The sequence below is a fragment of the Palaemon carinicauda genome, chromosome 45, assembly GCF_036898095.1.
Source record: "Palaemon carinicauda isolate YSFRI2023 chromosome 45, ASM3689809v2, whole genome shotgun sequence".
NCBI classification, from domain to species: Eukaryota; Metazoa; Arthropoda; class Malacostraca; order Decapoda; family Palaemonidae; genus Palaemon; species Palaemon carinicauda.
The window spans coordinates 18,252,896-18,276,759 of NC_090769.1; the positions used below are offsets into that span (position 1 = coordinate 18,252,896).

Genomic DNA, 23,864 nt, shown 5'->3' on the forward strand with positions numbered 1-23,864 from the left:
ACTCATGTCCGCCTGGTCAACAAAAAAGCATTTGCTCCAACTTTGAACTTTTGAAGTTTTGAAGTTCTACTAGACGGTGTATCACTGCATGCGTAATTTAACTTCACGTCAAGTGTGTGTCTATATTATAACTTATTCAACTAACTCTCCAATTTAGGTGTCCCCTATTTAAAATTTCAAAATCTAGTCACACTGCAATTATTACATTATACTTGAAATGCAACAAAATAGGAATTAGACCGGGCGTCAAAAATGACGAAATATTTTGAAAAAAAGTCGATTCTTAGTTTCATAACGATATATTGATTCTATTTTTTTTTTTTTACAATATTTTGCTAAAATAAGTTATTATTTTGACAATCACACTCTCATTTACCTATTATTTGGTTATACAGCGTATAATATTAATACATAAGGAATTATATACGCATACATATATTATGAATAAAGTAATGTTTAGCAACTCTTCCACTGCGTATTGGGAATGTGAGAGAAGAGGTTGGCATATTTGATGCCAAATCCCAGAAATTTGGGATCTTTGGATCCCCATTGGCATCCTAAATACTGGTTTGGCATCTTTTTAAAATTTGGCATATTCTTGGCATCTTTTCATGAAAATGGTGACATCCATGTTCTACTCACACAGTTCTGTGGCTACTTTCCTCTTAGTAAGGGTAGAAGAAACTCTTTAGCTATGGTAAGCAGCTCTTCTAGGAGAAGGACACTCCAAAATCAAACCATTGTTCTCTAGTCTTGGGTAGTGCCATAGCCTCTGTACCATGGTCTTCCACTGTCTTGGGTTAGAGTTCTCTTGCTTGAGGGTACAATCAGGCACACTATTCTATTTAATTTCTCTTCCTCTTGTTTTGTTAAAGTTTTCATAGTTTATATAGGAAATATTTATTTTAATGTTACTCTTCTTAAAATATTTTATTTTTCCTTCTTTCCTTTCCGTACTGGGCTATTTTCCCTGTTGGGGCCCTTGGGCTTATAGCATTTTGCTTTTCCAGCTAGGGTTGTAGCTTAGCAACTAATAATAATAATAATAATAATAATAATACTCTTTTGGTTTAGTTAGGAATTCCAATTAATGTTTCAATTAGGAGGTACCGTTTCAAAGACAATACCCATAATCAAGGCTCAACTCTCAAGTAAAGTGAGCTTAGAAATATATAGAACGTGGAAGAAAGAAATTAAGGAAGAGTTAATTTATGACAATACATTTGCTTCAGTGATATTTTTTAGAGCAAGAACTAATACGTTAAAACTAAATGTTGTAAATAGACACAATGGAGGGAATGTAAACTGTAATTTTTGTGAAAATGAGGAGGAAGATTTGATACATTTTTTGTTATTTTGCCAGGAATATAGAAAAGAAAGGAATAAAGTAATTGAGCTACAACAACCATACGAGGAAGACCCAAAGAAAATAGTAGGATTATTTTTATTTAGTGAAACAAATATAGAAAAGAAAAAAGAAGTATTGAACATAATGTGGAAGAAAAGACAAAACAGTACAAGAAGATAAGCGTTAGAGGCGCCGTTGTAAAGGCTATGCTTCACCCCGGAACCTGTCCTGAACCTGAATCAGCCTCTCTCACAGGGGTGCCATTCGTACGATAATTATCGTACATGTACGATTATTTTAGGTCCAGTACGATGTACGATACATACCTTAGGTATATATATATGTGTGTGTGTTTAATTAAAAATTATATTAAAATATTTTGAAATAAGTCAATTATGTAACTCCTTAATAATTATATTGAAACTATGTACGATAATTTTGGTTGAAAAACGACAATTCTAAAGCTCATGTACGATAATCCAGTCAAAATAATCTGGTAACCCTGCTCTCTCACGAGGTTTTTGTTTATCTTCTTGGGTAAGTATCTCTGATGTTTTTTTAAGCTTGTAAGTGTGTACACTTATTCAGTAGTTTAAGTAAGTGACAATGAGGCCATTTTCCGAACGAAAAAGTTGTTAGAAAGAACGATTTGAACTGGTTGTTTCGCATCACCATTAAGCTAAAGGACAAAACAGTCTATCCTATGGTCCTTAGACCTTTCATTAAGCTCATGTTTGATTAGGGCTGCCTAATGTATAATTAAGTTTTCATTAATTGCGAAAGTTGAAATAAAGCCTATTAGTGAAGATTATGTAGTCGATATTTTATTCTTTATGGGTTAGCCTATTAGGGCTAGGCTATATAGTCCGTAATATTTTGATAGTCCCACCCAGCCATTACTGTTAGCCAGTACATAGGAGCATGATGTTTTTTTCTTTTTTCGCCAGCGTATGGCAGAACATAAATCATTTATAACTATATCAAAATATTACCAAAATCTCATGGGGTAATATTTCGATGCGAGCACCACCCAGCCAATACCGCTTCTCTGTAAGTTAGTTAGGATCTTGATATTTCTAATTTTTTATTTCTTTTCGCTTGCGCATGGTACAGCAGAAATAATTAATTTTCGGTAATATTTCGATAGAGCCCTTAATGATTGCTCGTGTTAAAATAAAAACATGAAGCTCCTATATACAGGCAAACGGTAATGGGTGAGTGGGTCTCTATCGAAATATTACCACATAGTCTTTAAGTGAATTAGTAATGATTATGAAGGCATAAGATAAGGTATGCCACTGTGTGATAACATATGTGGATGTGAACAGTTGCATAGGTATTTTTGTAGTGAATTACAGGGCAATGTAACCTAGGAAAAAAACTACTGTTTCATATAGAAAAAAATACGCTCTTCAAAAATGACACTCGTTTCCGTCGCAAATGAATAGTTTCAGAAATATATATACATCTATATCCTACGATAATGGGGGGCCCCCAGTGGGAACTTGGGGTTTTGGGTGGGGAAAACATACTGGAAAACATAGAATACATTAAGAACCAGCCTTATTTTTCATAAACCGGTTATTGCACCATTCTATAATTTTACCCTTGTAACAATAACATTTTATGAAAGTATAATTTAGGGTAGTCCAAGAAATTATATATTATTTTAAAGTAGGTACTGCTATTCACTTTCAAGGAAATTTTGGTCTTAATTATAGAACAGTGCAATATTAGTTAGGATATTGGGACTTGCATGATTAAATAGATCTTTCCAAATACGCTATTTTGAGACCCATATACTAGTGGCAGAAACCTCATTTAACGGAGTTAAAGATTTTAATGAAAAATTACTTATTTTTTTATCAGTGTAAACCACAGGAGCCTCCTTCCACTCAGTAGTTAAACTGATATGGGGTGCACCGTTTAGGCTAGAAAAGTGTTTGATATATTTAGTCTGATAATGGTAAATGGAAGACAAGTTCTTGTTCGAACATAGGGGCAATCATGAACTTACAAGTACCCTCTTTTATTAGATTTGTATAATTGATAATTAATGCCGAAATACTAGACCACCGGGCTAGTGTCCATAGCTAAACATCTGCTTCCCAGAACATAGGATCAATGAGATAATGTTAAATTGCAAGCCAAGCGAGCTACGTCTGAGCAAAATCCAGTAAATCATTAGCACAATTAAGTAAGGGGGCATTTGCAGAATGATGAACACTGCTATGAAACTCCATAGAAAAGTTTTTCTGTTTTTACCCCTGGGTCCTAATTGAACTGTTTTTATTAGTCTTACTAAGGGTTAATATGTGGGATCTCCCTAGATTAATGTCATTTCACAATACCCACATAATGTTTAACATAGCCTAAGTGTATGGGCAATGGTGGTTGGTTATTGTAAATATACCTAGCCTAGGTTTAGTAATGTTAAATTACAACGTGTTTTTTTAATTCTGTTTCACAAGTCTTATTTTTGTAGGTTATTTTGTCTAATGTATTATAACTGTGGCCCCCACATTATACAAACTAGGTTAGGTTATAAAACAAAAATATTGTATTGGTGATTATTTTATCTATTTAGATTGTTTGTATGGCACTTTGTGAGCAGAAAAATACTAAGACTTGGCAAGTATCATTGGAAATTTTTTGTTCTACGTAAATGCATACTTTATTTCCAATATTTTGCTCCACAAAGACACGCCATTCTTGTACATAGTGGGTGGAGTTTGTGTCCAAGGATATATTTACAAATCGGCAGCTGCATAAACCCTATTAGTCATATACTTCCTCACTTGAGGTGGGCCGTGATACAGTCTTTAGCCAACTGTTGACAAATGTATACCTTGCTAAAGCTAAGATGGTCTTTTGATTGGACTTTCTGGTCTTCTGACTAGATCTTTCTATTGGCACCATAATATTTGCACTTTGTGACCTTTTGATGTCCTTTTCAAAAAACAACAATTCTTTAAATTGCTTGTTGATCCGTTTGGTTTTTGGCATAGATTTTGTTCAATCATCTGTCTAACAATAATGTTTTCCTCATTTCACTAACCTATTTTTAATTTAGTCATCTCTTAAGTAATTTTACAGAAAAATAGCATTTGGTAAGCAGCAATTGTAGGGAAGGTTAGTTAAGATAAGGCTGTTAGTTAAAGTTAACTAGCCTTAATCTACTGGACCTACATTGACACTTTGGAGGCATTATCATAGTCAATTTGCCATCGCCTATTTACCAGTTTTGAGGTTCAGATATACGTCTTCTCGACTTATTCCTACACCTTTGGTATCTTCATATGTTGAAAAGGTGCAACTATCCTCACCTAATTTGAGCTTAGGCCTACTCTGGTAGATAGGACATGCTCTCTTTGCATGTCCATTATGATATAGGTTGCATGGAGTAATGATCAGAACATGGCACAAGTATGATCACTTTGAGATCACATACAGTACTAGGAGTTCTTTTGGGGACATTATATTATGCAGAAATAGTAATTCTTTTCTTTTTTTGCAGATAACCTTGAAGTTGGCCAAGACCTAGGCTAAATAAAGCATTTTTACCATTACCATGCCCAAGTGGAAGAGTTTTTATGATGGCCAAAGAAAATATAGATGTGAATGGGAGACGAAGTTTGAATGGGTGAAAGAAGCCCCTGATAGTAAGGGAGAGGCATTTTGCAAGTTGTGCTTCTGTACTTTGAATCCTCGATTGGCCATCCTGCAAAAGCATGAGCAAACAGAGAAGCACAAAAAGAAACAGATTGCTCTTAAAATCACGAGGCCTATTTCGTTTCGGCCCAATGGCCCTAGTGAAGCTATTAAAAGAACAGAACTGGAATTAGCTGTGGCTATCTCATGTCACTGTTCCATAATGACGGTTGACCACTTTGGTGAAATTATTAAAAAAAATGGAGTAGGTAGCACCTTGGGTAGCATATGTCTACATAGAACAAAATGCAGTAAATTGATAACTGAAGTTATCTCTCCTGCTTTCAGACAGGAGTTAGTTGATGATATAAAAAGTACAAAATATGCTTTGTTAATTGATGAAGCAACAGACCTTATTGCATATAAGCATCTATGCATAACTGTGCGCTATTATAGTCAGAAGGAAAAGAGGATAGTAACAGAATTAGTGGGTCTCAAAACAGTTACCGAGCCAACTGGTGAGATACTTTTTAATGTAATCCAGGAGGCAGTTGAGGAAATTGGCCAACGTCTTAGTAATTGTTTAGGTTTTGCAAGTGACGGGGCCTCTGTGATGGTAGGGAATAATAATTCAGTGTGGAGTAGATTGAAAGAGTTGTCTCCAAATTGTGAGCAAATGAGATGCATTTGCCATTCTCTTGCCTTGTGCGTTCAGCACGCTTTTGATAAACTGCCATCAAACTTGGGCTTCCTTTTGGCAGAAATTCCTAAGTGGTTTTCTAAAAGTGGTCTTTGAAGGGAGGCTTACAAGTCTCTCTTCCAAATTATGGACCCTAATGGAGAGAAAAAAGGAATGCCCGCTCCCTTTTAGCAAGCAGCTACAACAAGATGGCTTGTAAGAGGGAGGGTCATGAGCAATATTTTAAATAATTGGGAAGAGTTGCATGCTTATTTCATGTGTGCTGAACAAAAATGTGGCCAGGAGTCCAAATTCAAAGCAAGGATGATGAAGGAAATGTTAGGTGATGGAGTAAATAAACTTTATTTTCATTGTGTAACACCAATTGTCCTTGCATTTGAAAAAGTAAATGCTTTTTTCCAGGCAACTGATATAGACCCTCATAGTATGGAGAATGAGCTTGCCATTCTCTATAAGTCAATGCAATCAAGAATTTTCAATCAGAGAGGTGATAAACTGACATACCAGCAAGTTGACTATGGAGCGCGCTTTGCCCAAGAAGTTAAAACGTATGTTGAGAAATACCCTCAGGAAACAGCATTGCTGAGGGTAAAAGAAGTTCAGAACCGCTGCCATAGTTTTATCTTGGATGCTGTACAGCAGTTAGAAGCAAGGCTTCCACCCACACGAAATGTATTCAAAAGTCTTTGTAATTTGCATCCCTCTTTGATTTTAAATCAGGTAGCAAGACCTGACTTTCAGTAAATGCCTTTTTTTTTAAGCTGTTAGACTCTGAAGAAATTGACAGAGTTCATGAACAATATCGGAAATTAGTAGTTATTGATTGGCGAGAGGAGTGTGTGTTTGGGGGCAAAATTCCTCATGATACAGTACAGTTCTGGGTGGGTGTAAGTAATTATCAAAATGGAATGGGCGAGTATCCATTTCAAGAAGTATCCAAGTGGGCACTTGCAGCATTAGTTGCACCTGCCAGTAATGCTGTTGTAGAGCGAATATTTTCTCTAGTGTCTTTAGTAAAATCAAAGACTAGGAACAAAATGAATACAAAGATGCTAGCTGCACTTGTGCGGATCAGGTGTCATCTGCACTTTAGAGTACTCTGCTGCAAGCAGTTTGTTCCTTCGTCAGATATGATCAAGCTCTTTAATTCTGATATTTATAACAGTAAAGATACTGAAGATGAAGACACTGATGGAAATCTGTTTGAATGTATTTGAGTTTTGTTTTATTTATTTATTTGGAGTGCAGTTTTGACGGGAAGCTCAGATATATTTTATATGTTTTCAGATATGTTGAATATTTGATAGTATTTTGGCTTGTAGTCTTAGTCTAATTACGTACAAGCTTTTTACTGCTTTAATGACTATATTTGAGTTTTATTTATTTATTTGTTGCGAGTGGAATATTTTTGAAGCTTTAAGTACTCAAAGATATATTTTATATGTTGAATATTTGATAGTATTTTGGCTTTTAGTCTTAGTCTAATTACGTACAAGCTTTTTACTGCTGTAATGACTATATTTGAGTTTTATTTATTTATTTATTTTGAGTGGAATATTTTTGAAGCTTTACGTACTCTAAGATATATTTTATATGTTTTCAGATATGTAGTATTTTGGCTTGTAGTCTTAGCCTAATTACAAGCTTTTACTTCTTTAAAGAATATATTTGAGTCTTATTCATTTTGAGTGGAATACTTTTGAAGCTTTACGTACTCAAAGATATATTTTATATGTTTTCAGATATGTTGAATATTTGACAGTATTTTGGCTTGTAGTCTTAGCCTAATTACAAGCTTTTACTTCTTTAAAGAATATATTTGAGTCTTGTTTATTTATTTATTTTGAGTGGAATATTTTTGAAGCTTTACGTACTCAAAGATATATTTTATATGTTTTCAGATATGTTGAATATTTGACGGTATTTTGGCTTGTAGTCTTAGCCTGATTACAAGCTTTTACTTCTTTAAAGAATATATTAGAGTCTTATTTATTTATTTATTTTGAGGAATATTTTTGAAGCTTTACGTACTCTAAGATATATTTTATATGTTTTCAGATATGATGAATATTTGACAGTATTTTGGCTTGTAGTCTTAGCCTAATTACAAGCTTTTACTTCTTTAAAGAATATATTTGAGTCTTATTTATTTATTTATTTGTCTGCGTCGTCTGCTATTCTGACATTCCTCTTTGTGTCTTCTGCAGGTGTCGTTGTTCATCGGCCAATTTTGTATAATTATATAGATTGTTTATACAGAAAATCGTTTCTACAATGCCCAGGAAGAAAGGCAACATCAAGAGAATGGCCAAAGCAGCTGAAAAAGCGAGAGAGGTGAAAAGAAGGAAACTGGATGAGCGACAAGCGTCGGCCATTTCACCTCCACCACCAACAGCTGATTCTCCCCAGCCCTCTACGTCCGCCAACACACCTCCTCCCTCCACCTCTCGTGCTCCAACACAAACCCTCACCAGTTCAATGCGAAGAAAGATTGGTATTCAAAAAACAGAAAAAGTAGTAACAAATATTGAAACTGTATTCTTGAGGAGAAGTAATTTAGTTGATATTGCAGATAATGTAGCCTGTTCTGTGTGCTTTGAAAATAGTGTGAAGGCAGTTGTTTTGAAAAGACATTTGGACACTCGAATAAGAATGTTTTGTACTAAGTGTAAATTTACTATTTTTGATAATAATTCTGAAAATTCTGAATTTGCGGCCGCCCAAGCTGTTTCTAACTACAACATCGGGCATGAAGAAAGAAATTTAAATATATTGCTTGGCCTTCCTTTTATTACAAATTTGCTCAAGTGCTTGAAGACTCAAGACCAAAGGATGGATGAGCCAATAAAGAAAAAAACTAGAAGGAAGCGGAAGTTGGACAAGAGCTACTCTGCTGGAGCATACTAGGCGCCGTGGGATGTGTCAACTTTAAATGCCATTTTCTCTAAAGTAAGTTATTGTGCTTTAAACCACTACTACTTCGTTAGTTTTCATCCGATTTTCGCATTTGTTTTTTCATTGTATTTGTCTTTAAAAGTTCTATAACTGGCTCAGGACCAATCTTTGAAAATGTTTCTTTTTCTTTATTTAAAATTACATTATTTACGTAACAGATTTTTATTACAAATTTAAACGCAAAAATAATAACTTTATCTCTCTAAAGTACAAATTTTGTCTTGAGGAGATTGTTGACACACTCTTTAGCTATTAAATGAGACTAGGTTTAGCTTCCTATCTCTGATAGTTTTAAAGTAGTAGCAGTTTTTTTGGATGCATACGAAAATGCCCTTTTCAATTTTTTTTTTTATTGCAGATTTTGTATTCAGCAGATAGGAGAAGATTCCAGGTATAGAGAGTGCCCTAAAATAAAATTTTCAATTAGTTACCATGAATTTTTGTAACCCATGTCAATTTTTGCCACCCATTCCCTTAAGCTCAACATAATGGTATTTATTTGAATATCGGATATAAGCCACATGTTACTCTACACCTCACTCAAACTATGAAATATGATTAATCAGTCATTGTTCCGTAACCGAAATACAAACCACGCTATTTACATTGGGTTTACCTTTTAGCGCAGCTGAAATGGCGAGCTATTAGAATTTCACGAGGGTGTATTACCCCCGCGCTAGTTAGCATTGGGGGGGGGGGGGGTAGGGGAGTGGTAGCTAGCTACCCCTCCCCCCCCTCACACAGATGAATGCTCACTTTCACTTTTGGCTCGGACTGTGACAGACGTCTCTGTCTGGGTCCTCTCTTGGCAGCCATTGTTTGTTTTGTCTTTACTAATCGCTTACTTTTCATTTACTCAATATATATGTACAGTAAACATGTTTTCATGTTTGTATATATATTTGAGTATAGAAATCAGTAAGTTTCCTTTTCACAGTTGTGTGTGTAGTGTACGATATCTACGTGGAGTCCTCGGCAGTTAGGCCACCACGGCGTAATTTTATGGGTGGCGATCGAGTTTGACTTATGTCTTTCTCTCTCTCTCTCTCTCGAGGTCGTTCACCCCTTTTACTACGTGTTACTACGCCGTACGTTTGTCTCAATTAGTTTATGAATCTAATTGTGGTTGTTAATTTTTCAGCCTGTAGAACGATTCCTTTCGAGGTTTCGTTCTTTCTTTAGTGTTCATTCATTTTTAAATTACATAATTACATAGTTTCATAATTATAATTGTTATAATTCTGTTTTGGTTACAGCTCTCCTTCCGTGAGTGTAAGTGGTTGTGAGGGCACGTGCCTGTTGTGTAATTCTTGTTTCCTTTCCCTCGGGATTCCTCTTCGGAGCCTTCCTGGGGGAATGAATGTGTACTAATGATTTTTGTTTTATTTTTTTACAGTTACCGATCTAGTTCGTTTCTGTAATATGGCAACGGTGTGAGCTGTCTTGTTGAGGCCTGGGGATTCGGCTGTTGCTGCCTCCCCCCTTGTATTTTCGTCAGGGGCGTGTCTCCTACTGGAAGTACTCCCGTGACGACGGACAGCTCTCCAGTTCATTTTAGAACTCAGGAGGCTTGCCTCCTTGGGCGGGTAACTTTCCTTCCGAGGGAAGTTTTTCCTGTCCAGGCTTGAGTTTTTCCCCTTTTGGGGGGTTCTTCTCTTGCCTTTTTTTTTTTCGTGCGACTATGCTCTTGGTGCTGAGCGGTCACACCTGCAGTTTCGCTCAAGGGGCTGGGGAACTGCAGGAGCCTCTCTTCAGAGGATTGCTCCTTTTAGGTCACTGGCTGACTAGTCTCTTCTACGAAGTGTTTCTCTTTCGTTCGCGAGAGAGTACACTCATAGAGACTCCTCTTCGGAGGATTCTTCTGCTGCTGTTGCTGTTGGCCTCCTTCGCCGTAAGGCCCACCGTCCGCCTCGTCGTAAGGGCCTCTCATCCCCCTATAAGGGTGCTAAGAGGCGCCTTTTTGAATCTCCGTTTGCAGCCTACAACTCCTTCTTCTTGATCTTCCGCCTTGGTGCAGATGGACAGCAGTCTGATCTCGTCTTCCGACGGGCAACGGTCTTCCCGACGGACAACGGTCTTCCAACGGACATCAGTCTCCCAGCGGACAGGCAACGGTCTTCCGATGGACATCTGTCTCCCGACGGACAACGTTCCCTTCGGGGCAAAGGGTTGCCTCCCTCGGGGGTTCTTCCCTTGCGTGTCAGGGTTCCCCTGCGCGCCCTTCTGCTGTGTTCTCTCCTGCTCCTGCTCAGTGTTAGCGCACAGGCGCTCTCCTGCTCATCAGCGCTTCCTGATCGCTAGCGCTCTCCTTTCGCCAGCGCTCTCCTGTTCGTCAGCGCTCTCATGATGATCATCCCTGCTGTTCCTGTTGGTTCCTGTTACGCGCCCACGTTCGCCCTCACGATCTAGAACTTCGGTTCAGGTCTGGGTCAAGGACTCTTCTTCTATGCGCAGGCTTCCACGCGTTGCCTTCTGCTCGTCAGCGATCATCAGCTCGCCAGCGATCACCTGCTCGCCAGCGCGCACAGGCGATTTTAGTATCGCCTATTCAACAGCGTTCTACACGTCAGCGATCTCCGGATCGCCCGCTTGTGTTATAGCCGGCGCACCAACGTTCTCCAACGCTTCTGAAGGAACATGATTCGCCAGCTACTAGCTCGCCATCGCGCGATCGCCCACCTGCGCATGCTGCTCGCCATCGCGCGATCGCCCACCTGCGGATGCTGCTCGCCATCGCGCGATCGCCCACCTGCGGATGCTGCTCGCCATCGCGCGATCGCCCACCTGCGGATGCTGCTCGCCATCGCGCGATCGCCCACCTGCGGATGCTGCTCGCCATCGCGCGATCGCCCACCTGCGGATGCTGCTGTTGCTCGCCATCGCGCAATCTCCCTCCTGCGCATGCTGATCGCCATCGCGCGATCGCTCACCTGCGCATGCTGCTCGCCATCGCATCGACATGCCACAACGCGCCATCGCTAACCTGCGCGTTAGCGCTAACCAGCTCACCACCGATCGCCTGTTTATCCATATCGCCAGCGGTCTTCCTCGCCCACGCAGCAGCGCGTTTCCTCGCCATCGCGCTAACGCTTGCGTTCGCCGCCTCGGACTCGCGCTCATTCACCTGCCCACCTGCGCGCCCGCGCGATCATTCGCCTGCACGCCCACACGCATGCTCTCCAATGTTCGCCCGCGCACGAACCAACGGTATTCCATCGCACGGACGGACGGTGTTCCGTCGCGCGAACCGACAGTGTTCCGTCGCGCGAACCGACGGTGTTCCGTCGCGCGAACCGACGGTGTTTCTTCGCACGAACGTCGGCCTAATTCTTGCAGTATCCATTGCTCGTCTTGGGTTATCGCTCGCCGGCCACCACCTCTCGCCCTTCCTACCACGCTCGCCCTCCTTCTGCGCTCCTTCGCTCACCTTCGTTTGCGTTCCTGCGTGACCGCGCATGGGCACTTCCACGTTCGCCCACGCGCAAATCTTTGAATTACCATCGCGCGAGCTCCAGGGCGATTGCGACCACGATTCCCATTGGGGTTTTCGCAGCATGGCCAGCCTGGCGAGTTCTTCTGGAGCGTATTTCCAGAACACGGCCTCACCCCGTAAACGCAGAGCATGACACTTGCAAGAATAGGAAGAAACTTCAGGGAGGTCTGAGCAACACTCCTCTTTCCAGAACCTGGGTTAGCCCTTCCCCGTCATTCCCTGGAAGGATTTTTGGCGGGGGACTTTCCGTTCGAGATTTCTCCATCGGCCAAGGGGTGACTGCTTACCCCTTCCTCTGGGGGCTTACCAGGTCCTTTCCCTTCTCGGTTACGGCCCGAGGTTTGGTTCAAGGAAACTACAGGAAGATCATGGGTACTTTCCTCCTCTCAGGCTCAGGCACCTTGGCCTTTCGTCGTTAAGTATCTAACTTGCGGACAAGCTCGATGTTGTACCATCTGGACGCGCTGACTGAAGACTTCCTTCGGGTGTCTCATCTGTGGAGGTCGACAACCTCAGACACCCTCCCATCCTTGAGAAGAGTTTGTTTGTGCCCAAGGACAGAGACTTAGACAGCGGCTGTGCGGAGGAAATCGACTTCCGTTTTCACTCCTCCAAGGCGCTTTCTTCCAGACTCTGCAGGGCTCCAGCGCCCTTTTCTTTCAACCACGTTGTCCTAGGTTATCGGCTACGACAACTGGGACAAGGTGTCCAATTGCAGTTTCCTCCTGTCAGGAACAGATGGCACGGGGGGGGGGGGGGGGGGCATAGTCCTAAATGGAGCGGCAGAGTTCACGAACTCTAGGATTGCAGGTTTTTCGCTGGGAGGATGCTTAAGGTTACTCATCCGAATGACAGCTTCCCGATGCCCATTCCCGCACAATCTCTGTGATCAGCCAAGGATATCGCGCCTGCCGTCTCTGTCAGCGAATTCTGTGTCTCTGAACCTCTATGCCATAGCGTCAGCAAGAGTTGCCCGGTTGGGCAGAATGACCCATACCTTAGGCGAAGGTCTTCCATAGGATCATCGATGGCTTCACCCCCGGCCTCTTCAGTCGATCCTTTCTTGTAAGGAAGGTGTGGCGGGATGTTTAAAAAACAAGCCCCACACCCTGAATCACACTTACTGACAATGGTCTCCACAAAACAAACTTTCCCCTTACGTAATCTACAACCAGACTCTTGGACAAAAGGACAAAACAAAACAAAACATAACCTTAAAACTATAATTCTTAAACCTTAAAATAAATCATAAACCATCAACATTCAAAATAAATACTTTAAACCAATCAAAACTTAACACTATAAGATAAATAAAACTAAATATATAATTAACAAAAAAAACTTTCCGCAATCCAATAAATCCTAACGAAACTTAAAACTAACCGCAACCCAAACATGAAAACACAAAACATATATTACGAGTTCAACACCAAAATTTGTATGCTCATATATATTATTTGCAACACAGTCGTTCACAAACTGCCGAACTGTCTTTCACGGCACAACCCTCAATCTGTGATTAACAGGTTAAACTGTATGGCAAGTTGCCACCACTGCCTCCCTAATCGGGGTCGTAATCATCATCGTCATCATCCTTATCATCATTATCATCATCAATAGCAGCAATCAAAGTAAACAGGCCAGGTCATCGACAATCGTTAATCCAAAAAAAAACAGTCTAAATATGATCAGTTCCAGGCCAGGTCATCAACAGTAATCCACTTTCTAGAAATTTAGTCACTCCAAAGGAGGAATCGCAGCCTGCCAAAATAAAAAAGAAAAACACTTACGAACACTTCTAGCTAACTGAACTATCACACTATAATCAAAGATAAATAACAAATTGTTCCTATCATTCACAATCACGACAAGCAAAGATAAACAAAACTGTACTTACTTTGAAAATCAAAAACCACTTCCACGCTGAACGAAAATATATAAATAGTTATCCAGCACTCACACAACTGCCTTAAGCTGCATTCAAATAAAAAAAGCATTCGCTCCGAAACATTCACCACTGTCGTAACCTAACTAAAAAATGTAAACAAACAATCTCATTTATACCAACAGTCTTCCTCACCACAAACGATCGTTACACTAACTACTTTCGCTCGCTAACACAATATCTCTCTCTCTCTCTCTCTCTCTCTCTCTCTCTCTCTCTCTCTCTCTCTCTCTCTCTCACACACAGGATTTGGCAAAAACAAAAAAATAAAAATAAAGTAAAAATAAATCCTCCACATTCCTCCCCCCTTACTTTGCCAAATCCTTCTCACACAACACTTACATTATTTTTTTCATAACCCAGTCGCAGTCGGGAACGGGACCTCTACTCCGAGTAACTGGGCCTCCATATACTCTCTCATTCACTTCTTCCTTATCACAATCATTAGCTACATTAACACTATTCCTATCTAAATCCCTATCATCTAATATATCATGTACAATCATATCTACCTCGTTCTCATCTGGCCCTATAATTACACTCATTTCTGTAAACAGTTCATCCATTTCATCAAAAACATTCTCAACTTTAGCAAAAGATTCATTCATACTACTAATCATTCTCTTATCTCTCACTCTCGCATTCGTCATCCTTTCTTTTACATCACCTAAGGAAAAGCCACACACACTATAGGTATCATTCATACTCAGCCATGATTCATCTGTATTAACACATTTATCTTCCATACACACTTGCACATTTACACCCTTGTCATACTTATTTCTAGTCTCACTTTTACTTATAAAATTTTCCCTTTTTTCATCCTTACGTAAAACTTTCAAACGCCTCTTTTTCCTATATTCAACTAACACTAATTGTTTATTTTCCAGCCCTAACTTTTTATGCATACTAGATTCATACTTGCTCATTTCTAACCAATTATTCATCCCATTCTCACAAACATTGATCCTATTCCTTCCACACACACAGGAGGACTCACCCAGCTGAACCCTCTCACACTCTAGTTTCCCGAACATCCTGGCTGACTTACTCCCTTCTTCCTACATACTCTAGCTACATGCCCATCTGCACCACATTCAGTACACTTACCCCGCGGCTCCTTGCACATTCTAGCATAATGACCATCCTTACCACAATTACCACAAATCACATTCATACGATTACTCCTACATCCACTTGCTACGTGCCCAGTCATACCACACCGATAACATTTTACCCCTTTCTCTTTCGTGCACTCGCTAATTCTATGCCCTACCTCACCACATCCAAAACAAGCACCAAGAGCCCATCTACATTCATTCTTCTTATGTCCTACTTTCCCACACCTATAACACTTTTCATCACGGACACGGCTATCTGACATACCTCGATGTGCACTCACACTCCTATCCCTATTGCGCCAATTACCCTGCCTAAATCCTTCATTTGTCCTTACAGGTATTCCCACATTACTCGCCCTAACACTCCTATCTACTACATTATCAGCTACCCTCATTGGTCCTCTCAAAATTGCGTCCTTATAACTACCAAATTCTATTACACTTTCTTCCATTCCAGTTCTTACACTCACAGATTTACTTTCTTTCATGCACCTATCTAACTCATAATCCTCAACTATCTCTAGTATATCATCCCATGTCAATCTCTCTTGCGTCCACCTCATTTTCTCTTTGCGTTTCAAATTAATAAATTCACACACATTCTCAGGTACTGTTGCCAAAAACTTCCTCATTAACTCCTTATTCTCATTTATACCTTCATCCCCATACTTCTTCCTAGCTAAAGTTTCCAACCTACATACATACATCGATATCGCTTCTCCTGCATTCATCCGTGCTTCATCAAAATCATTCTTACGCTTATACTTAACACTCCCTTTCATACGTTTTACCTGCTCAATTATTCTCGTTTTCACACTTTCATAATCAACGTCCCCTACACTCATTATCACTCCATACATCGTCAACAAATACCCAGTCAAATATTCTCCTAACTCCCTAGCCCAAATTCTTTTACTATCACCATACTTATCCTGACAATACCTCTCATACTCCTTGAAAAAATCATATACATCCCTACTGCTATGCTCATTGAACCTTTCACACCGAGGTACCTCTCTCATAAACACAGTCTTACACACATCACGTTCATTCTCACTGCTATCATCACTGTCTACTCCCTTGTTACCTTCTTCCTCATTCGAATATAATGAATCCACTTCCACACTTAAATTCCTATCCTTAACCCTTCCCTTCTTACCCTTTTTCTTACTTACCACTTTCACCCATTCACGATCGTCCTTGCTATCAGCCTGATACTTTTTCTTCTCTTTCTTCACATCACTTTTACCTTTCCTTTCATCTTTCCTCTCCCCTTTCTGTTCATCCTTACTATGCCTAATTCCCTTATCTTCAATATCACCATCACTATTACTACTATCACTATCACTTCCTTTCCCATTATCACCTACCTTAACCTTCTCTTTCACTACCAACCCATTACCCGAAGCTGAGGACACTCCTCCGACTGCACCTTCACCCATTATAGTTTTCATCATCCCCATGACTTGCCCCATCATATCTTCCATTCGTTTCTCCATTCGTTCTTCATTCTCTCGCATCCTCATCTCAACACATTCTTCCACTCTCTCTACTGTCCCCTTTAACTCCCTAAGCTCCTTCTGCATCGCCGCATTCTCCCAGTTCAACCTCTCATTCTCTATTAGCAACCTCTCCTCACGCTCCTTACTCAGCCGCAATTCCTCCTTCAGTAACTTGTTCTGCTCTTCCATTTTTCATCAACCTTATATCTAATATCTTATCCTATCAGTCCTTCGTCCAAGAGTCCAGCTATCAGTCCCGCCTCAGCAGTCCCTGTTCGGGCGCCAAAATAATGTGGCGGGATGTTTAAAAAACAAGCCCCACACCCTGAATCACACTTACTGACAATGGTCTCCACAAAACAAACTTTCCCCTTACGTAATCTACAACCAGACTCTTGGACAAAAGGACAAAACAAAACAAAACATAACCTTAAAACTATAATTCTTAAACCTTAAAATAAATCATAAACCATCAACATTCAAAATAAATACTTTAAACCAATCAAAACTTAACACTATAAGATAAATAAAACTAAATATATAATTAACAAAAAAAACTTTCCGCAATCCAATAAATCCTAACGAAACTTAAAACTAACCGCAACCCAAACATGAAAACACAAAACATATATTACGAGTTCAACACCAAAATTTGTATGCTCATATATATTATTTGCAACACAGTCGTTCACAAACTGCCGAACTGTCTTTCACGGCACAACCCTCAATCTGTGATTAACAGGTTAAACTGTATGGCAAGTTGCCACCACTGCCTCCCTAATCGGGGTCGTAATCATCATCGTCATCATCCTTATCATCATTATCATCATCAATAGCAGCAATCAAAGTAAACAGGCCAGGTCATCGACAATCGTTAATCCAAAAAAAAACAGTCTAAATATGATCAGTTCCAGGCCAGGTCATCAACAGTAATCCACTTTCTAGAAATTTAGTCACTCCAAAGGAGGAATCGCAGCCTGCCAAAATAAAAAAGAAAAACACTTACGAACACTTCTAGCTAACTGAACTATCACACTATAATCAAAGATAAATAACAAATTGTTCCTATCATTCACAATCACGACAAGCAAAGATAAACAAAACTGTACTTACTTTGAAAATCAAAAACCACTTCCACGCTGAACGAAAATATATAAATAGTTATCCAGCACTCACACAACTGCCTTAAGCTGCATTCAAATAAAAAAAGCATTCGCTCCGAAACATTCACCACTGTCGTAACCTAACTAAAAAATGTAAACAAACAATCTCATTTATACCAACAGTCTTCCTCACCACAAACGATCGTTACACTAACTACTTTCGCTCGCTAACACAATATCTCTCTCTCTCTCTCTCTCTCTCTCTCTCTCTCTCTCTCTCTCTCTCTCTCTCTCTCTCTCTCTCTCTCTCTCTCTCTCTCTCTCTCTCACACACAGGATTTGGCAAAAACAAAAAAATAAAAATAAAGTAAAAATAAATCCTCCACAAAGGATCTGAGAGGGGAGTTCCGTAGTCGACCTCTCGGCCCTGATCAAGTTTGTCGAACAAACTTCGGCCAGCGTAGACCAGCAGAATCGATCAGATTGGTAACGAGGCGACAGGACTCCTTAAACCCTGGATCGGAAGGACGGGTACTTTCAGTTTCCATTCCATCCATCTTCCAGGGAGCTCGTCGAATTCAGCCTAGACTGCAAGTATTCCTGCTTATGATGCAGTGTGGCTATCCCGCCGTGGCATAGCAGGTTTTTTTCCCCAGAGAACTCTCCCTGCCTTCCTCATGGCCGCTCAGGTGCAGGCTTCCGCCTCCTCTGCTGTTTGGAGGGCTGGTCAACTCCGGTAGGCTCGGGTTCGACCTTCTTCAGCGCCGGGACAAGCTTCCGGATGCTTACCATGAGTGTGGGTTCATGGTATTTTGCTTGGAGCCTTCTCTTCTTCTGCCTCAACATCTGGAGTATCTGGCCATGATATTGAGTCAACGGCCTTACCACGTTGGAAACCCCGCTTCTCGTCCGTCCAGCGAGGTTAAGCAACGTCGGTTCTGGTCGGTACTTGGATGGGTGACCACCTGGGGACGCCAGATTCTGTTACCACATCCTCCGAGCCTTCCTTTCAGTTGACTGTGGCAAGACTGAGGAGAGTCGCAGTACCTGTTCTCAGTCAAGCAGAGCTTTCAGCCCTACCTTGGAATGTTTCCTAGTTCTCCTTTCCTCATTGACCCGTCTATACTGTAGTCCGAACGGTCGCCTCAGGATAAGTTCCATGTGGAGCGGTCCAAGTTCCGGTGGCTTCAGGCAACGTTTAACCGGACTTCCTGGCCCCTATGGGACCAGCGGAACTATTAGACCTGCAATGGGTGTTGACCTATGGAGCCTCTTGATGGTAGTGGATATTCTCGTCCTTTCCCCACATTCTTGATGCTGTTCTCGGACTCGTCAAAGGAAGGGGGGGGGCATGTTCCGGTCCAGGCCTATGGTCAAGACCTGAAGGATACCTCTCCATCATTCAGGCAGGCTTAGGGGCCTTAGTCTGGCCCCTCTACAGATCCTACAGCTCCTGCCGAGTTGCCCCGTGCGCGTCGACTTCATGATTCTGGCGTATTCTAACCAGCAGGGGACGCATTTTCACACCTTCACATCTTGCAGTAGAGATACCGGGATGATTGAGATTCTCTCAATACCACCATCGGCTCTCTCATTCCAGGCAGGGGAATGTTCTCTCCGACTATCCGAGCAGAGCCTCGTAGAGAGAGTGTACCTGGGGGTCTTTGACCTTGGGTAACCAGCAAGTCCTGGTCTGGGGGACCTGATCGCGACAGCTTGGAACCTCAAGCTTCCGCTGTTCTTCCACCCAGTCTCAGACCCCGAGACTCTGGCAAGATGCATTCCGGTGATGGTGGGACAACTTCGACGCCTGCGTCTTCCCTCCTTTTTGTCTGTGGACAATGGGTCTCAACAAGACCAGGTTGTCTGTCAGCCTTTCAATGGGAGAGCTCCACTGGGACTATGCGCAGAACGGTTTCTGGACCCTCTGCTTCCCCTGACGGAACTCCCGGGAGAGCTTCTCCCACGGCGCAGACTACTCAAACAACCACACTGCGACATCTCTCCCGAACCAGGGCGTCGCTTCGGCTTCATGCCTGGAGACACTACGCCTCCTCCTCAAGAAGAGACAACCCGCTACAGCGCGGTACGGAGGTCGCGTCATCTGCGATAGTCATCCGCAGGGGTCTTCCAGGCAAAGTGAAGAGTCTTCGGTGGTTGGTGCCGTGGGAGATATACCTCTTCCCTTGAGGCCTCTTCTCCAGCAATAACGGTCTTATTGCCTTTCGGCGGGAGGAAACTCCTTTCCGCTCTCGGCAATGAAGCCTGTCGCTCAGCCTTTCCCTGATCTTCAGGCTTAAAGGAATAACTTTTTCCTGCCCGCTGGATCTTTCCTCGCTCATGCGAAGCTACGATCGTCCCTGCCCTAGTCGGAGGAAGACCTCAAACTTGGAGCATGGCTCGGACTTTTAGTCCTTTAAGAGATCTTCTCAAGACCCTTTACGACAGGCCTCGGATTGTATTCCGCCTTGGGTCTCCTGCTCACTCTGGCCACGGCCAGTGTGTAAGCAATCTTCTTGGTCTCGTACGACTCCCCCTTTCTAAGGAAGAGGGGAAGGCAACATTCAGGTTTGCTCCGGAGTTGTTGGCTAGACTCAGAATATGGGGGTCCCGGCCCTTCGGTCCAATTCCTCCAAGATTTCGAGTCTCCATTCTGTATCTGATGTCCCAAGACCTTCTCTTTCTTGCCAGTAAAGGAATCGAGAGGTTAGCTTTGGGAACAGCTGCAGTTTGTCTTCAGTTGCAGCCGATTTGGGAGCACAAGGAGGACACGGGGGAGAGTCACCAGTATACCTCTTCAGCCCGGACTCAAGGACATTCATCTCGACCTGTCTCCAGACCCTCCCCCGTCACGTCGCCCTACAGCACGATGTTGGATACATCGCAACGTCCCTCGCCTTCGAGTAATACTACTCTGTGACGCAGGTGCTACAAGCTGGAGTCTGGAAGCGTCTAATGACCTTCGCAGCCCGCTTCCTGCAGGGCGTGACCCACAGGAGTCTCGATACGTTTTCTATAGCTCTGTGGTGGCTACACAACAGCTGGTCTAGCCTCAGGCTCCTTTTTGGACAGGTAGCAGAAGGTTGAGGGCATTGTTATCAGGTTTTAGTCTGCATGAACGAAAGAAGTATGTCTGGCCCTTATTTCTTTCTTCATCATCCCCTCTACGGGGAGGCAGCATCCTGGTCTCTGCATAGCTGACCTCGAACCTCTGCAGGTAAACTATGCTTCCTTGTGTTCCGAGTATTGAGTCAATACTGTCGCGTCCCCCCTACCCTGACGAGGTGGTATTGGGATCGTCCTAACCCAGAGTTCCTTCTGGAACTCCAGGTCAACTGCCTAGGACGGGTCACACGTCCTCCTTCACACACAAGCTTATGTAGGCCACACGGTTCCTTGCGGAGCAAGGAACTTGTGAGGTGCAGGGACTCCTTTTCTCGAGTGCGACTCACTCGGATTCTGAGTCCCCGGGTAAAGCCAAAGCCAGTATGGCTGGGGACTTTCCACCCTACCTAATGGGTAAGTCACCCAATGTAAATAGCGTGGTTTGTATTTCAGTTACGGAACAAATGACAAATTCGAAGATAATTTGTATTTTTCCTAACCATACAAACCTTGGCTATTTACACATATTTGCCCGCCAGCCCTGTCCCCCAAGACAAGTCCTACCTCTAAGTGAAAGTGAGCATTCATCTGTGTGTGAGGTGGGGGAGGGGTAGCGAGCTACCACTCCCCTACCCCCCCCCCCCGCTAACTAGCGCGGGGGTAATACACCCTCGTTAAATTCTAATGGCTCGCCATTTCAGCTGCGCTAAAAGGTAAACCCAATGTAAATAGCTAAGGTTTGTATGGTTAGGAAAAATACAAATTATCATCAAATTTGTCATTTTAGAAAAGTCACAAACTGTTCATCCTACTTCTTATGACATACAAAAGACGTATTTTTTAATAAAAATATTGATTTTATAATTTATTCCTGATAGAATTTTATAAAAATAAAATCTTACAAGAAACTGTTTATATATATATATATATATATATATATATATATATATATATATATATATATATATATATATATATATTATATAATATATATATAATATATATATATATATATATATATACTGTATATATATATTTTAATTTATTTTATTACCATCCATTTGTAGTTGATTGCTATATCTTCCATTTATATGACTTATTTTTGCTCTCTCCGCCCTTCAGAAACTGATGAAAAATGGTGTAATCCTGAGTGGAGACACTCAAAAACGCCGCGGTTTTTTAAAACCTGAAACATAGCTTAGTGGCAGCTGCAGTGGTTGGGAGCCTTCTCGTGCCTCCAATGTGGCCACTCGCATACCGTATCATACGTTTCAATAAGCCGCTGGAACCTCGTGGCTAGTCGCGCTTTTGTGTGGCCGAAGCCTAATGGGAGGGGGTTCCTCTGACTTAAGAGCTGCTGTTGAGGAGTCAAATACACATGAGATATCTCTCATTCTGGTGCTCCAGTTAAGGTTTTTTTTTTTTTTTTTCCTATTTTTATCTTTATGCATATATCAGAGGTGTAGCTAAGATCCTTTTATTCTACTGCAGCATTGTTTTGAGTTTGTTTCCATAAAATTTGCAGTTTTAAATTCATCATTTATCTGAAATGTGTATTTATCCCTAATGTATGTACCTTTTTTTTGACGACCTATTTCCTAATAAACATCTTCTTTGTCTGCATCTTTTCCCACCTTTCACAATTTTCACTGGCCATATTTGTTTTGGCTAATTTTTCATGGCCGGATGCCTTTCCTGCCCCCAACCGTCCCCATTTACTCATGTTTGGGACCGGCACCAAGTTGAGGCTCACTTGCACCCCCCCCCCCACCCCCTCAGTGGCTGGGTTATATTTCCTAGTCAGAGGAACCCTCTCACCTTAGGCTTAGGCCACACTCGGGGGCGACTAGCAGCGAGGTTAGAGGATTATCAAATAATATTTTTCCTAATAAACATATGATTTGATAATCCTTTCCTTATTTACATTATACTTGAAATGTAACAAAATACGAATTAAAGTTATATAGTTTACTTCGCTATTCAAGCTCGATATAATAAAAACTCATCCTACTCTTGATGATGTCGATAAAGACCTATCTTCTTGATAAAGAAATAAAGATGTTAACAATCAGAATCTATCTCTCTAATGAAACATGTTATTGAAACATCTCGTAGGAGACTGGATTGTCTCTATACATTTTGAAGAAAATTTAAAAACCAAAAAAGAATCTTTCAGCTCCATCCCATAGCCAGAGCGTTTGAAAGCGATTATATGGAAATTCAGGCAAAATCAACAATTCATAAGCTACCAAAACTCTTTCTTTCTTTCTTGGTGGTAAATTCCTGACCTCTGGTTGGCCAAATCTTCCTCAGATGTGATTGGTCATTACCTTCAGTTATTACATCTTCACACATGCATACACACATCAAACATCGTAGCCAAAACTTTTGAATATGACGTATTTGTTTACCTTAAACACCTCCGCCACATCCATTAATAATTATCAAGAAATTTATAACCATTTTGTTTCTATGAAAAATGTTATTTTCATTAGTAAAATAAATTTTTGAATATACTTACCCGATGATCATGTAGCTGTCAACTCTGTTGCCCGACAGAAATCTACGGTCGGGATATGCCAGCGATCGCTATACAGGTGGGGGTGTACACAACAGCACCATCTGTGAGCAGGTACTCAAGTACTTCTTGTCAACAAGAACTCAATTTTCTCCTCGGTCCACTGGTTCTCTATGGGGAGGAAGGGCGGGTCCTTAAATTCATGATCATCGGGTAAGTATATTCAAAAATTTATTTTACTAATGAAAATAACATTTTTCAATATTAATCTTACCCGATGATCATGTAGCTGATTCACACCCAGGGTGGTGGGTGGAGACCAGCATACATGTCAACAAAGAAGCTAAGTATCCCGTATCTTATTTTAGCCGTTATTCAAAATAACAAACATAAAATAAATAAGTACCTGGTAAGGAAGTCGAC

At 41.3% G+C, this 23,864-nt stretch overlaps 1 long non-coding RNA gene and 2 pseudogenes across 2 annotated transcripts; all 3 read left to right on the top strand.

The window, feature by feature from the left end:
* The first annotated feature begins 1,745 nt into the window (after positions 1-1,745).
* Positions 1,746-23,368, top strand: LOC137634671 (uncharacterized). Of its 2 annotated transcripts, none has more exons than XR_011042553.1 (3): positions 1,746-1,885; positions 7,907-8,648; positions 22,046-23,368. It is a non-coding gene; the product is annotated as an uncharacterized lncRNA (long non-coding RNA). The 2 variants fall into 2 exon arrangements; XR_011042552.1 differs by lacking the exon at positions 22,046-23,368 and adding an exon at positions 9,013-9,145.
* Positions 1,910-7,130, top strand: LOC137634670 (uncharacterized; annotated as a pseudogene).
* LOC137635031 (5S ribosomal RNA) lies at positions 18,690-18,808 on the top strand (annotated as a pseudogene).
* Positions 23,369-23,864: the final 496 nt, after the last annotated feature.